The sequence below is a fragment of the Typopeltis vanoorti genome, chromosome 9 (assembly GCF_054136105.1).
Source record: "Typopeltis vanoorti isolate ZY-2024b chromosome 9, IOZ_Tvanoo_1.0, whole genome shotgun sequence".
NCBI classification, from domain to species: Eukaryota; Metazoa; Arthropoda; class Arachnida; order Uropygi; family Thelyphonidae; genus Typopeltis; species Typopeltis vanoorti.
In genome coordinates, this window is record NC_143557.1 from 132950512 (window position 1) to 132966195 (window position 15684).

Below are 15684 nucleotides of genomic sequence, written 5' to 3' on the forward strand. Positions count from 1 at the left end.
TGAAAATGGATGTTTCGCTTCTGGAAGAAAACCTTGTGTTTTCGACGACTCATCTCCGCAGATAAGCAAAGAAGTAGCATTAAAATCAATAAACAAACGGAATAGTCATGGCAGAACATGCGAAATATCCAGACGTAACGTGGGTACACACACACAATTACCCTTGGTCTATGATTATTGATTCCCACATTTTAAAAAAAATGCAAAGAGTGTTCAAAAGAAATAAATCTCCAGAGATGAACCTTGTGTATTTTTTAAGAAAAATCTGTTAGAAGCAAATATTTAGCATAATGTAGTGGATAATTTATGCGCTGATAGCGAAGCCAAGGATCAATAGCGGCTGCCGCAATTATAACCAAGAAACCTTAAGATAGAGGCAAGAACTGCAGTTAATATCTTCACGAGTTAAAGTATTCGTTCTCTCTCTCGAAGACGTTAATGTACACTAATGGTCAAAAGAATTGTTCCGTGTGATTTCTTTTTTGAGCACGGCATACGTTTTGTATCGTGGGTTGCTTAATTTGGTGTATGAATAAATATTTTTTATTAAACTTCATGAAGATACCACACAAAAAAGTTTTCAGGAAAATTGTCAGTATTTCAGGAAGGCTATTTTTTTATTTTTTTCACAGAAATGTCAATTTTGAGTCATTTTTACGACAATGGTCAAATTCTCTTGTTCAAATTTCACCATACTGGATATATTTTTTTATGATTTTTTTAATCAGTCTTGTTTCAACTGCGCGTAAATATCGTCGTTACATCTGACAATTTTTGGGAACAGTTTAATACTGAAGTATCAAATTCTTTGACATATGATTCCTGCCTCTCGTAGCCAGAACGAATGTGTTTTATCTCACCGAAGATCTACTGAGTGTCGGGCTGTGAGGTCAAATACGAACGACTTCATTACACTTGAAATGGGGTTTGTCTTAATCGAGAACAAAAGCCCTTTCATATGTGTGTGTGTGTGTCTTGCGGTGTTACAGATGTATTTCGTACGATTGTGCTCGATCTGTTCTCCCACAGGCCAACTAAAATGTACGTAACCAGATGTTGATTGCCCTCCGCCTATTTGCCGACAGTTTGACGGTGGCACGCGTACTCCGTGGTACTATTAAGCCTCCCCTGACCTAGTCAACGCCCGTCCTCAGAGGGGTGGGGGGAGCACCTCGCTTGTATTCGGTTTTCAGGTCGTACCTGCCTTTTGACACCGTTCTTTATTTTCCCTCCTTGTCGAAGAGGTGGGTCATGGAGGCAAGGGGTGCCCTTACAAGGTAACCAAGTGCACGTGCAAGCCTTTTTTTTTTCTTTTTTTTGTCGCTCGGTAACAAGTTGGTAGAAAGGGTTTCTGTGGTACGTTCCTGTACGGAACATTTTTCTGTCTGTTGCGAATTCAAATCAGTGGTTTGAATTTGTATCGGTACGTGTAATATTCAGCAAGAAGATGCCTCAATTTTTATGAAGTGGCCCACTTCATTTGAGGTTCATCTTTGCCGTTGTACATGCATGATTCGCACACTTCTTTCTCCGGTTCTAAGACGCCGAGTGCATTTTTCTTGGCGCGCTTGTCTGAGTGGATGGACTGATAATGAGAAGAGAATGTGCGACATTCTTCCATGCACCGTAAAAATCCAGCGGATGATGTCAGTTTTCATTAAATGGCAAACATATTAGCGACGCCGTTTTGCAGACATTTGCTAAGTGGTGTGGTTAAAACATCCGCGAGATTGGATTGGTGGTCTGGGCAATCTGAAATAACAACTGCATTGGAGCATCGTTGTTGCATGATGGACGTAGTGAATATGAGAAAACTGCTGAATGACTTTCCCCGACCCAGGCTTGTTTATTCTGCTCTTAATGTACACCACGAGAATCTTCTATACCTCTGTTGCTATCCAAATTATATTTTTTTAATTAATTTTTCTCAATCTATACAAGTGGATATAGAAACTAAAACAAAAAATAAGCCTATTAATTTTTTTGCTATATTGTAGTTTTGTTTTATTTTTATTTTGCAATAAAATTTGATACAAAAATTGAATATTCTCCAGTAAATTCAATAAACCCAGCTACTGACGTATTTATCCAATTTGAATATAAACACAAATTCCAAATGTTTGCTCCATCTTCCTAAATAGGAAGAATCAGTTCTATTTGTATTCATCGAATAATTTATGTTTGCAGTATCGATTCTAAATATTTGGACAGTTTCATCAAGGTGAGATGGGAATCTAACTCCTAGAATAACACCTCCTTAGTACAGTCGTTATGCTCTTTGATTGGGTCACATGAGTTTGAATTCCCTGTAAGATGAGAAACATGCATAGTGACTTTTCATCTAAAGGTAAATCACTCAGTCTCAGACGGAAGCGTCTGGATTGTTAATCCCATATAAGATGCAAACTTCCTCAGAGATTACTTTACTGACCAGACCAGTAAAACAGTTTCACCAGCCGGCAGCTAAATAGTATACGATACCCAACTTAAGGAAAACGCATCAGGAGGGTTTCTGATCAACTAGCAAATAATCCTGCTGTCTTTCACTCTGCTGGATCGAACCTGGAAGGAAAACGCGTTTAGTGGTATGCAAGAGTGCACTATTGGAACGCAGTAGCTGACTGGTGCTTTTTTGTGACAATTGCGAGTCTTTCTTCCCACCTACCCCAACATTCCATGTCCCTTTAATTGAATTAACTTTTACGCCATCATCAGCCATTGAATGCCATTTTACACACACACACACAAAATACGAGAGGTAAAAAAAAAAACTTCCTATATCCGCTTAAATGATGTGAATTGCCACTTCCAACATTTAAACCAGACACTGATATTTCTTACAAATGTTAACTTTTACCACAATGATTCCTCCGCCATAGGATGACACTTATGCACTCGTCAGCTCCCACATCCCTACGTCTCAGAATATCAAACCTGGAATTCGCCTCTTTTAATCTTCTCTACACTCAAAATTTCCTTGTTTCGTTTTGTTCCATTCGTTTGCTGTCTTTCCATATTATAATAATTACATGATTTTGAATATTTATCTCTGAAGTTGATTTTCTGCAATCCGAATAATCATCTTCCTTTGGGACTGTCCGCAATTTAAATTGGCTTACGTTTTTTCAGTCACGATTAAGCTTCTTCCATAACTTTACTTTTCAGTGGAATGCCTTTTCTCAGCCACTCATGTTGGGTTCCTTTTGCGTTATAGTGGCTTCAAAGGATCCCCATTATTTCTACTTTTTCTTCCAGTGGAATGATTACTGTTTCTGCTTTCACGAAACCATCACCCATTTCCACTTAAGATCCCAAACCCTGATTCTTAACAAGTGTGCTAAAGCAGCCCAACAAAAAAAAAAATTCAATATACTAGAAGTGACTTGCAACAGTTTAAAAAAAAAAAAAAAATATATATATATATATATATATATATATATATATATATATATATATCCTACATTCAAGGGAGCAGAGGTAGGAAACTGGCCTCCTGCTCAAATAGCAGCTGTGTCGGCATAAGCGACTAAACAAGCCACCTTGCAGTATACAAGACCAACTCGCTGCATTGGTCTTCTGTTCACAGAGATATAAGATTCATGAAAAGCTTTCATCTCAATTCTTCCGTGATATGTTCAAACCTTGTATTTCTGAATTAACACTCATTCTACATCGTCTTTACAATATCTTCGGCCAGCTCCCCATAAAAGAAAATTAAAGTCAGTCAAAAGAACAATAAACTACACTTGATTGACAGCAGATCTTCTAGCCAACAATACAAAAATGGACACAGGCCATTAAAGATCTGGAAAAACTTTTATGATGTTCATGTCATTATCTAGGCATTTGATAGTTTGGTGTCCTATTATCTTCACATTTCTCCACCAATATCGGATTACCCCGTGGCTGTGGATTACTGCAACATTGGAGATTTTAAATCCTATCCAGGACTTTGCTGATGACATTATACTCTATTCCTTTTTTCTTTTTTTTTTTTTTTCATTTGATCAACCTTGAGTGTTCCGACATTCCACGCTTCAAGACTCCATAGCCAATGCATTAGATATATTGGCCTGTGTGTGTGTTATTTAGTGTGGATAATCTTGTCATCTTGAATACCACCTCTAAAAAATGCTTGCTTCTGTTATCCAGTAAAGTGCAATAGCTTTCACAAACTCACTCCAGCAGTTGTCTTGTAGGCGCAGACTTGGACTTTTTTTCTGCTATTAACTTCCATCATTTCTCCACTTTTCCTTAAGCTGTTTTCAAAAAAAAAAAAAAAAAAAAAAAAAAAAAACGTTTAGTTGACGGTAAACATCTATTCAGTGACCATCTTCAAATCCTACAGAGCCAACATCTTGTCCTCGGATTTAATTCTACCTCTGTTTTCTCCAAGAACTATAACCGCTAACTGACGTGCCTGCCTCTATAGCTCATTTGGTATTGGCGATGCCCATTGTTTGGAAAGACCTCAGTTCGACTACCGTCTAGGATACCAAGTATCTTTTATAAGGACGTTTCAACTGAAGGGTAGATTAGCTTTTTTCATACGGAGATGGCAGGATATCCCCTACCCTTCCCAGAAAGTTTTTTTTTTTTTTCCATCTCACAGCCATTAGTTGCTTTGGTTGTAACTCCAACTAAACAGGTGGATGTTGAATGAATTAATAGGTTTCTTCTTTTTTTTTCTTAACCATTTCTACTCACATAGCACACGTGCTGTAGTTTTTACAATCTCTTTTGTATAGTTCATGTTTGATTTGGCGTAATCTAAACAATTAATCGACTACCTATAATAATATAGATCGTTTCATAATCTGGTTGACCGAGTAGTTGGCGTATCCGCTCTCCAATAGGTCGCGGATTCTGTAATCCCACGTGGGCATGGCTTGTAAGTAATAATAACAAATAAAAATAGAAGTAAATTATAAAAATAATAAAAGTAAGGAGGAGAAATCCTTAGTTTAGTCACGGTACTAATGTACCATATAAGTTTCCATCTTCAATGGGAATCACATAAAAAAAAAAATGTAAGAATCGGAGTTTGTAGATTCCCTAAATATGAGGGACCTCATAATTCACATTATGAAGTCCTTTTAAAAGCGCCATGATCTTAATTTAATTACGATATAAATCAGCAGATTCTTAACTACTCGATCTTAAAACAGATATACATACACTCGCGGTGCTTTACCCCCTTGGCAATTCCTATAAATTATATAATAGGATATAATGTGTTGCGTTAGAGAAGGGACATGTTTTAATAATTAAAATCTAATTTCTTCGTGACCAAAAAGTATCACATGTGAGTCGTTCAAACGCTTAAAATAAAAGAATCGAAAGTAAAGCACGCTCATTGCTTTCTCAATATAATTTCCGTATTCCATTTGAAGATGTATTCATGAGTATGATAGCACATCCATAGACACCGTTGCATGAAAAAGTTTGTAATTATTTACTACATCTTTTCTTCCTAAAAAATCACGTACAGAAAAGTGTGTAGCGAGGATATTCCAGGTACTCTCAAAGCATAAATATTTGACGTTAATTTTCTTAATATCGTTGCGAGTTAATGTTAAAATAATGTTGAACAAACGAATATATATGCGATGGACATTTTAGAAATAGTTAACGAATGTGGAAATTTAGGTATTTTGATTAATACAGAATTTACGTTCAGGACTCATATTGTGAGGCAACTAGTTAGAACTCAACAGATGAATCTTAAAGAAGCCTTCGCTTGTACGAAAAAGGATACAAGTCTCTGTATGACCATTATTGTGTTACAGATCACACCTTTACTTACCTCAGTTTTTAAAGAACTGATTCGCTAGGTGTGTGAAGGGATTGCATCGTGCTAGTTATGCAAATCGGTTAGTTGTAATTTGTTAAATTTAACAGGATACAAAGAGGAAATTTGATTGAATGTATAAATTAGTTCGGGGGTCGCATTCATAGCACGAGATAGTTACACTTCACTGAGGTAGGCTCTATTACATGTTCAACTTAGTAAAAAAAAAACCTTTTAAATACGGTAACAAATCGTCATATTTAAAATTAATAATACTATTTTTATGGATCTCATATTGGTGAGGCGACTAGTTATAGCTCAACAGATTAGAGATTTAACTAATCAGATCTTATGTCAGACGTGTACGAAAAGTCTTGTTTAGCGTTTATACATCGTGACGCAACCTTCATATGAATGTTATTTCTGCGTCCTTCTCCATACTTATTAATTTTCTAAGCCTCTGCACATGGTATGAAGCGGAAAGATTTATTTAAGTACAAGAATTGGGGTCGTAATGTTCTTTAATGACAGACGATATGTTCTTTATCAAAAAAGAACCTCTATCAAACAGGCAGCTATGGCATAAGAATTAGCATCGACCTTGCTTGGGGGTATACTTCATTAACATATCTCCGACAAATGAAAGCATTCGAGGGAGCAGCCTGTCCCACATAAATCTCGTCTGGCTGATGTTTCGATACAAGACAATTATGCAGAAGTTCCTCGATTTTCAACTGCACCAAGCACATACATTACACAGTTGTGTTGTTTGTATTTCTAACCTTGTGAATATGTGTGTGAGGTACCGCAACAGAAAATAAAATTATCTGATGCCCTTAACACGAAAGAAATGTCACTTAACTGCCACCCAGCAACCTGTTCCTCCGGAGGAGTGTCATTTTCATCATAAGGGGTGTGGGGTTGTCTGATTATCTCAGTTTCACGGTAATAGATTCGCTGAAGGATGTTTGGATCTGTTTTTAATATTTTCCTGGTTGAGAGTAGCCTACCTGTGCAGCCACCTCTATTTTATTACGTCACAGCAGGTGTAGCAAACAGATGGCTGAATATTTCACAAGGCCATCATGAATGTACAGCTACTTATAGAAATCATTGTCGGATTAAAATTTTTAAGAGTTCTGTTTTCTCTCCTTCAACAGGACAACAATCGGTAGCACAAATTTTGCTTAGTGCAAAAAAAAAAAAATTTGTATTACTATAAAATGGTACAGATGTTAATGCTATTAACATCATATCGTCGACGATATTAGGCCTTTATTATTATTATTATAACGATATCTTTACATAGACACATGATAATCCCGTCTCTAGATGTGAAGAAACTTTCTTGGAGGTTTTCCATTAAAGGTGGATTAGGCAGTCTCATACAATGTTTACTGGTTTTACGAAATATTTTACAGCTTGCGTTTTTACTTCAGACAGACTTTCAAGACTTATACCTGACTTATTGCCTTAATTTCAATCAGCTATAAATGTATGTCTGGTTGAAATTACGCTCTATCGAAACTTACAGATATTTCTTGAAAAATCTGAGTTTCGAAACACATTTTTTCCACGTTTAGCCACGCGATACTCAATTTTCTATGGAGAGCGAATAATAAGAAACTAGCTTGTCGAGCTCTTCGATGAAGAAATTCCGATATTTTGAGGGTTTTTTTTTTTTTCAAGAGTTGTTACTTTAAAATACAGTATACACATTTTATTTGTCTTGTCTGACTTTTTTTTCTTTTTTTTTTTTTTTTTTTTTTTTTTGTCTCGATAAATGCCTTGAAGTTTTGAATTTGTTTTCATCATCATCACTCATGTTACTTATATATAATGCAGTTTACGATATGTAAAGTCGTAAAAAAATTCATCATCATCATCATGCCTATCAAGTATTTAGGCCTAGAGTGGCCTATTCCAGCCTTAGAAGTCATCATTGAATCTCTTGCGGGGATGTCCTGGTTTTCTTTTTCCTAATGGTTTATACTTTAAAGTCTCTTTTGGTAATCTTTCTGTCTTCATTCTTTCAACGTGTTCCATCCATTTGTGTTTATATTTTAAAATTTTTTCTATTACTGATTCCTGGTTTAATTCTTTAATAATTTCTTCGTTTCTTTTTTGATCAAATAGGGTATACTTTGCAGTTTTTCTCATAAACTTCACTTCAGCTGTTATTAATCTTTGTTCGTCTTTTTGTTTTATTGTCCAGATTTCACTTCCATACAATAAGACTGGTAGGGCTAATGTATTGTATACTTTTAGTCTGGTTTGTTTTTGAACTAAATTTGGTTTAAATATAGAGTTAATTACACCTGTTATAAACCTAAAAATTGCAAATATTTAGAAATATCTTTTTCATTTTCATATATAATCACACATCCTAGTTAGATCGTTTTTTTAAACTATATAGATGTATAAGTATACTAAATTCCTGTTACAAAATATATAGCAGAATTTTAAATACTAAACTAATAAAATATTCTGAAAACTTTATTTGAGAAGTGCAGAATGGATTTAGAAAAGGACGATCATGTATAGACCCAGCCTTCTGCCTAAAATTCATAATAGAGAAAATAATAGAATACAATTTAGAAACACATATTGCATTTATTGACTTTGAAAAAGCATTTGACAAAGATAAAAGAAGCATTTTCTTTAACATATTAAAATAAAGACAAATACCAAATAATATTCTAAAAGCTACCATAAGTATATATGAAAATAATCAAATACAAATAAGATTAAATCATGAGCTATCATATACGAGAGAGATAAACCAAGGAGTCCGACAGGGATGTTCCCTCTCAGCAACTCTTTTTAATATTTATATAAATGAAATAATAATAAAATGGAATAAAAATTTCCATCAAGGTATTAAACTTGCTCCTAGTGTGAACTGAACTTAACACTCTCCTTTTTGCCGATCGTTAAAAAATTACACTAACGTAACAGATATTCTGCTTATACTGAAGTGGTACATACACTTCGGAGGCAGGGGATGTGCTTGACACCAACGTAGTCGAAGATAAGTAATAGTACTTTGAGATTACTGACAAATGAGTTGGCTGAAACAACTAAGATGGTGAAGCTAATATATTACTGTCTGTTATTTTGTGTGTTCTTGAGCTGTTGTTTTGCTTCATGAAAAGCTCCAATTTGCGGGAGAAAACGCCCTCGCTCGCCAGAATAAAGGTTCCCCACTTCCTAGAGTGATTCAAACCTAGGTTTCTTCAACCGAAAGGCAGATATCACTTATTGACAAAGGCTAATATTAAGCTAAACATGTTAGAGACACGGTATACCCAGAAAGCATATACAAGAAGAAAAATATCTATTATGTAATGAGTTTCCATGGCGTCATAAAGTTTGGAATAGTAACTAAAGTATATTTTAGATTTAGTAGATTTAATGCCTTTTTTTTATATAAATTACTGATATTTTAATATATATATATATATATATATATATATAGAAAGCTACATTTATATCTCCTCCTGAGATTTTTATTTAATAAGGTTAAAACACCTTATGGTAACTTGTTCTGGTAAAATACTTATAAGCTCTGTATTACTAAAATCTTGGTATTTCTAGCCTGGCTCCCACTGATGAGACCTCAATAAAAGTCGAAACCGGTCTGTGTAGTGGCCCCTTGCCTTTAATACAAAGCATCATACATCTCCTCCAGGAGATGAGCTTTGCATTAAGGGTAAATATTAAGATTAGTGATCAGAGCTTATTCTACTTTTACCATGAGTTGCCTTGGTCTTGCACTACGTGCACGGTCAGCTAGACTTGTAACACTTGCAGGCGCAAACTTGACTTGTTTGTCTGTTTGCTTACTTGGGAAATGGAGTAAAACCAGGTTTAAAATAGCTTGGATTCAGAATAAGATTCAGACATAATAAATGAAGTGATAACATTGTTTTTTTGGAAAACAAATTGTGGTTCACTGGTGGCCTGGGTGGGATAGAGGGTTAGAATTTATTACGTAACGTGTTTGTTATGTGAATGCCTCCCATAAAAAGCCATAAACCGATCGGTCATTAGTACCGTGGGTGGGCTGAGAGTTAGATAATCGGCAAACTCTGCTCTAGAGACCAAACATGGTCTTTTCATTTGGACCGTTATGAGACCACCATCTAAAGACATTTCATAGCCATTCATGCCACCGTGAGATTCAATCCATCAACCTAATGGTTGAAAAATATGCTATTCATTCAACAATCTGGCTGGAAAATAAGAATGGATTCTGAAAATCTGGGGAAATTTCCTTAGGTAATTTATACACTTTCCCTTGATAAGGGATAGTCTATAAATTCGCGAATGTATAATGAATCTGATATCAGTTGTCTCGATTTAAAATCTTCAGAGATTTTTGATCTCCAGTTTTTAGTAAAATTTGTTGAGCTATCTCAATTTTGGTTTCAATTAAAAATATTTATTTTTATTAGCAAAAGGTTTCTAAGTGTAGCAAAAAGTACGTCGAGCTGTTGGATTTACTGAAATTTTTTATTTAGGGTGTATCCTAAAATAAAATTGATTGAGTATACTAACATTTATTGCGTCATGTATTGAGTTTTATTGAATATATAAATATATTGAATCATTTTAGTTTTTGGTTTAAATCTATTTTTAGAGCCAAAAATGGATAAACGATACGTGTGTACGTATAATGGAAGGAAATGGATTGAAATGTTAATATTGCTAAATTAAAGTTATGTATTTTGAACTAAAGACATTGCAGACTGAATATTATGGTAATGGGAATTTGGTGTGAGTGGTTGGTGAAGCTGGCACCAGTCTACCCTAGGTCCCTGGGCAATGAGTTAAAGTTTAGAGGCCACATTGCGATGGTTAAGACATCAGATAATTGCAGTGGAAAAGAACTCTTAACTTACAGGAAATACGAAAGTTATTTTGCCATTTTTACAAGACCACATTGACACTACTGTGTTCAGATATGGACACCTGAGTTCCATGTAGATGAGGAAAGACTTCGAAAAGATCCAGTGGCACTAGCTAACCAAATTAATATGTTATGTGGCTTGTGGAATTCTATATGTGAAGACAGAGTAAATGAGTGTTGCTTTTAAAATTTGAGAAATGGGAGATATGATAGAAACATACTAGATAATAAGGGGGATCTTACAGTCTACACTCTAGACACAGGGGAAAATATAGCTCATGGCAGGTAGGTCCGGAAGAACCCGTTGTATTTATGGAGGCTAAGAAAAGATGTAGTCACGGGTTCTTTTCGGAGTGTTCTTGGGTGAATTATACTCTCGAGCCCTCCTTCGATGAGTCTCTGACTCCCTGTATATAATAATAAAAAACTGTCTACAGGACATGAGCCAATTGTTGTGTTGCCGAATTGATCTCGTGGACGAATACGTGATAAATATTTTTAGTTCTTAATATTAGAAAAATGTCAGTTGCCATGGAATTTCACGTTAATACTGTTGGCTTATGCAATACGAATAGTTAATACGAACTGGAGAGATATATTTTTCTCTTAGACAGTTATTTTCATTCTAGCGGAATATTATATTAAGTGACCGGTTGTTTTTCTGGTCAGTAGAATACCAATCGACAGCATAATTTTAAAGAAAGAGACTTCAAGGGCTTCACGTGCCATCGAAATATGAATGTTGGGTAAAATTTTCAGAATTCAGAGGTTAAATAATAAAAAATAACGCCTGAGATAAACGGTTATGTGGCGACAAAGCATATATCTTAAGCCTGTGCCGTCATACTGCTGCAAGCACTCACTCTTCTAAGGACCTCGTAAGATCTGTGATCATATAAATTAGAACTATGATTGAATCACTGAGGTGTGTATCTTAGGGGTAGAACCAGAATATTATAAGGGCACACAATTTTGTTAATAATTTACAGAGTCCGTGGCTAGATGTAAATAATTTTTAAAGGTGCAGATCGTACCTTTTTAATTACGTTTGTATTGTTTTAATGGTCTAATTATATCATAATACTCCAGTGGCTAGTTACTAGTGCCGATTTCAAATCAATTTGCGTACAAGTTTATTAATTGTATTCCTGCTGAATTGTATACAAGGTACAACATTCCTAAACAATTTTTCTTTTCTTACAATAAGCTATTTCAGAAATGCTGTTTCTACAGAGCAGTATAACCATTGATCTACCGCATTCACGTTATCCTTTTAAAATTTATATAACTTTTTACTATCGATTCTGATGCAGTTTTCATGTTGATTCCAAATATGTTTTCAGTTCTTTCATATCTCAAATGATTCTCAAGAAGTACGGAACTGGATGCAAACATAGCGAGATTTAAGATTCTGTATACCTCCATAGAAAATTGATTCTCATAAAGTATTTAATTTTATATGCAATATAAATCAATGATATTTGAAATCTATGGGTAAAAACATTGGACAAGTCTTGCATCTACGTTGTTCACTTTCTAGGGATCTCATCCCTAGTGTATATCAATCTGTTGTTATGCAAAATTATTTTCTGTGAATTTTTCCTAGAAGTATATTTTTTAATATGATCGGTTCAAAAAGTTTAGATGGATAGCCGGGCATGTAGACATAAAGTTTAATCCAACCATAATTAAAAGCAATTCTCAACGGAATTTGGTTTACAAACTTTTCTAGATAGGCAGTATCTATGCTTCAATTAAACTGGAGAAGTCTTCGCATGTTTTAGCTAAATGTTTTAATTTGTAATAATAAAAGTTCCATGTTTACAAACCGCATGTTTTGCTGTTACGAACAGGTTTCCGTTTCGAACTTGAAATAGCTACATCAGAGTGCGACATCTATTCATGAATCTTTCAGATAGGAAATTACTGCATTTTTCTACATAATTCTATAGAAATTATAAGAACGGCATATAAATTATATTTGTCAAGATTATAACTAAAGAGATAACGATTAAAACTCTTTTTCAAAACCATTGCAATACTGTTTACGCTATCTGGGAATTAATAGCTCAATGAATTATAATTTGGTTGCATCAACTGTGCATAGCTGATACTGTTCTGTGATTGGTCAATATGTGGTACGTCTTTTAAAATGATTTAACTGAAATACTGAAAGTTATATTTGGTCTTTATTAACTATAATTAACTCAAAACAGATATTTGGATTATAAGACCATAGGTTTAATACATATATGTACAAATTCGTCGACTAGTTTCGCTAGCAAAACTGACTGGCTTTGTCAAGATTAAACTGTGAAAAATCTAATGAAAAAAAAAAAAAAAAAAAAAAAACGGAGGATTACAGTAACAGTTTACAACTGTTAGACAACAATATTGGAAGGCACCGCGTTACATAGTTTTTGGCGTACTGTAGTTCCTCTAAACTTAATGAGTTAATAAGATTTTACCGTATATCCTTTAATATTGCTCCTTGGTTTCTATTAAGGTTGTTTCCTGTTCGTAGGACCACTGCAGCTTCTTTAAATATCTTTTAGATATTTAAATAGTTTTTTTAAGATCCCCTAAAGACAGTGTACCTTTATTCAAATATGCAGGTGTATGCAGCATACCTTGTACGTGTGGACTATCGTACATAGGCTAAACTTCAAGAAGCTTAGAAATTAGACAGAAGGAACATGTCGGAGACGTTAATCATAAACAGAACAGACACCTTAGGTTTGGCGCATCACTTCTCAACTTCAAACCACGCTATAGATTGGGATAACAACTCAATGCCATATTTGGAGGAAGATTACAGATGTCGAATATTTAAAGAAGCTGCAGCGGTCCTACGAACAGGAAACAACCTTAATAGAAACCAAGGAGTAATATTAAAGGATATATGGAAAAATCTTATTAACTCATTAAGTTTAGCGGAACTACAGTACGCCAAAAACTATGTAACGCGTATTTATAATAATGACTGAAGTATCTCGCACCGCGTGACATGGTACCTTCCAATTTTGCTGTCTAACCGTTGAGAACCGTTACTGAATTCCTCCGGATTTTTTTTTTTTTTTTTTTTTTTTTTTTTTTTTTTTTTTTGCATTTATTAGTTTTTTGACCGTTTAGTCTTGATAAAGCTAGTCAGTTTTGCTAGCGAAACTAGTCGACGAATTTGTATATATGTGTATTAAACCTATGGTCTTATAATCCAAATATCTTTTCTGTTAATTAACTGAAATACATCAATAATAATAATAATACATCAAGCAGAAGAGCGCTAATGCAGTGAACCACTATTTATTTACCAAGAATAATTCATAATTTTTGTAAAATCATGTACGTTGTTCTCTCTCTTAAGATAGCAGTTATTAAAGACGAATTAGACGATAGGAAAACAAAATTGAAATATGTTCAAGTGCTTTGATTCATGAAGTTTCCATATATGAATATATTAAAATAATAATTACAGAAAACATGCAACGATGTTTTTATTATTTTAATATATTCATAATTTTGTAGCATTCGCAACAGTAAATTGTATTTAGACCACGATATATAACATGCGTAATTTTACTTCGAAATTAAATTTGCATGCAGTTGAGAGTTTGTACCATTCTTCTCGGTTAAAGTGAAGTATTATTCGAGATCCCATCCAGATTATCCCTGCGGCTGGTTTATAAAACCTGTTGTCAAGTTCCATCTAAAATATTTACCCGCTTTAGCATGTGATTGTGTTCCACGAAACAAAAGAAATGTATGTTTAACAATTTAAATAAATATTTTTAACTTTTCAAAAGAATCGGTTTGGTATCTTTTTTATGCTTAGTTTTAATTTAAAGAAAAGTGTCTTTATGTTATAACGTAAAAAAAAATCTAATCTTTGGTCAATTGACACTAATATAAAATAGATTTAGAACCTTTCATGAGTGAGATGTACAAAAGAAATTTACATTATTTACATTACATTATTTAGCTGCAGCTTTTCAAATGTTAACAAGCTGAGGATTATGAAATATTTAAATTGTAAATAATTTATTTGTAATTATTTGTAAAAGCCATTTGACGTAACACATACCATGTTAATATTGAAATTGAATGTACATTCAATTTCAATATTAATGACCACATATAACATATACAAAATATAATAAAATATATAAAAAATATGTTTTGAAAACTATAATTTTAAGTCTTTTTATCTGGATTCATGTGCTTTTAAATAAATTAAATTTTACATATATATAAATAAATGATGTAAACAACTTCTTTGAGTTCGTGAAATGATTCCCTTAACACATTTTAAAAAATTACCTAAATGTTTTACAAACCTCTCCGAATTCAGTGAATTAAGACACATAATACCTTCACCGATGATAATTGAAGCCTTCATAAGAAATTATTTTTTAATATTATGATGTGAAACGTTTAAAAGAGAGATGAGTGTAAAAGTAGTGCGAGTGATGGCATGTTTTATGTGAGTTCTACCCACGAACGATTTTAAACATATCGTACATTAGTAACAAGGGTGTGGGCTAAGTTATTTAGTAATTCCGAAACCTTTTTCTGTTACCAAACATGAGACTTTTTTAAGCCAATTCAGTCCCTCAGTAAGCAAGGCAGGGATCTCACATCGGAAGATGACAATCATGTCTCGAACATTCTTGCAGATTCGAACCTGGAGCCTTACTGGTTAAAAAGGTTCATTTTCTAATCAGAATGCTTTTCTCATATCAAGACAGTTTTTTTTTTCCTTGCAAATTCACGATATAAGTGTTCGAACTGTATTGAGCTGCAAAGAATGTCACTTGATGGGGTTTCCTCACGGAATCTCGGGTTTGTCTTCCCACAAACATATTTACAACCTGGCCAGAAAGCACAGGTAATTCCCAGACATGCGCCAAACCAAAGCTTTAGTTGTTTTAGCATAATCTAAATACTCTCTCCACAAAAAAGTGAATGATATCCTTAAAGGAAA

At 34.0% G+C, this 15684-nt stretch overlaps 1 protein-coding gene across 1 annotated transcript in view; it reads left to right on the forward strand.

The window, feature by feature from the left end:
• MESR6 (misexpression suppressor of ras 6) overlaps window positions 1-15684 on the forward strand; it is a 388255-nt gene that overhangs the window by 250590 nt on the left and 121981 nt on the right. The gene's annotated exons all lie outside the window — the stretch shown is intronic.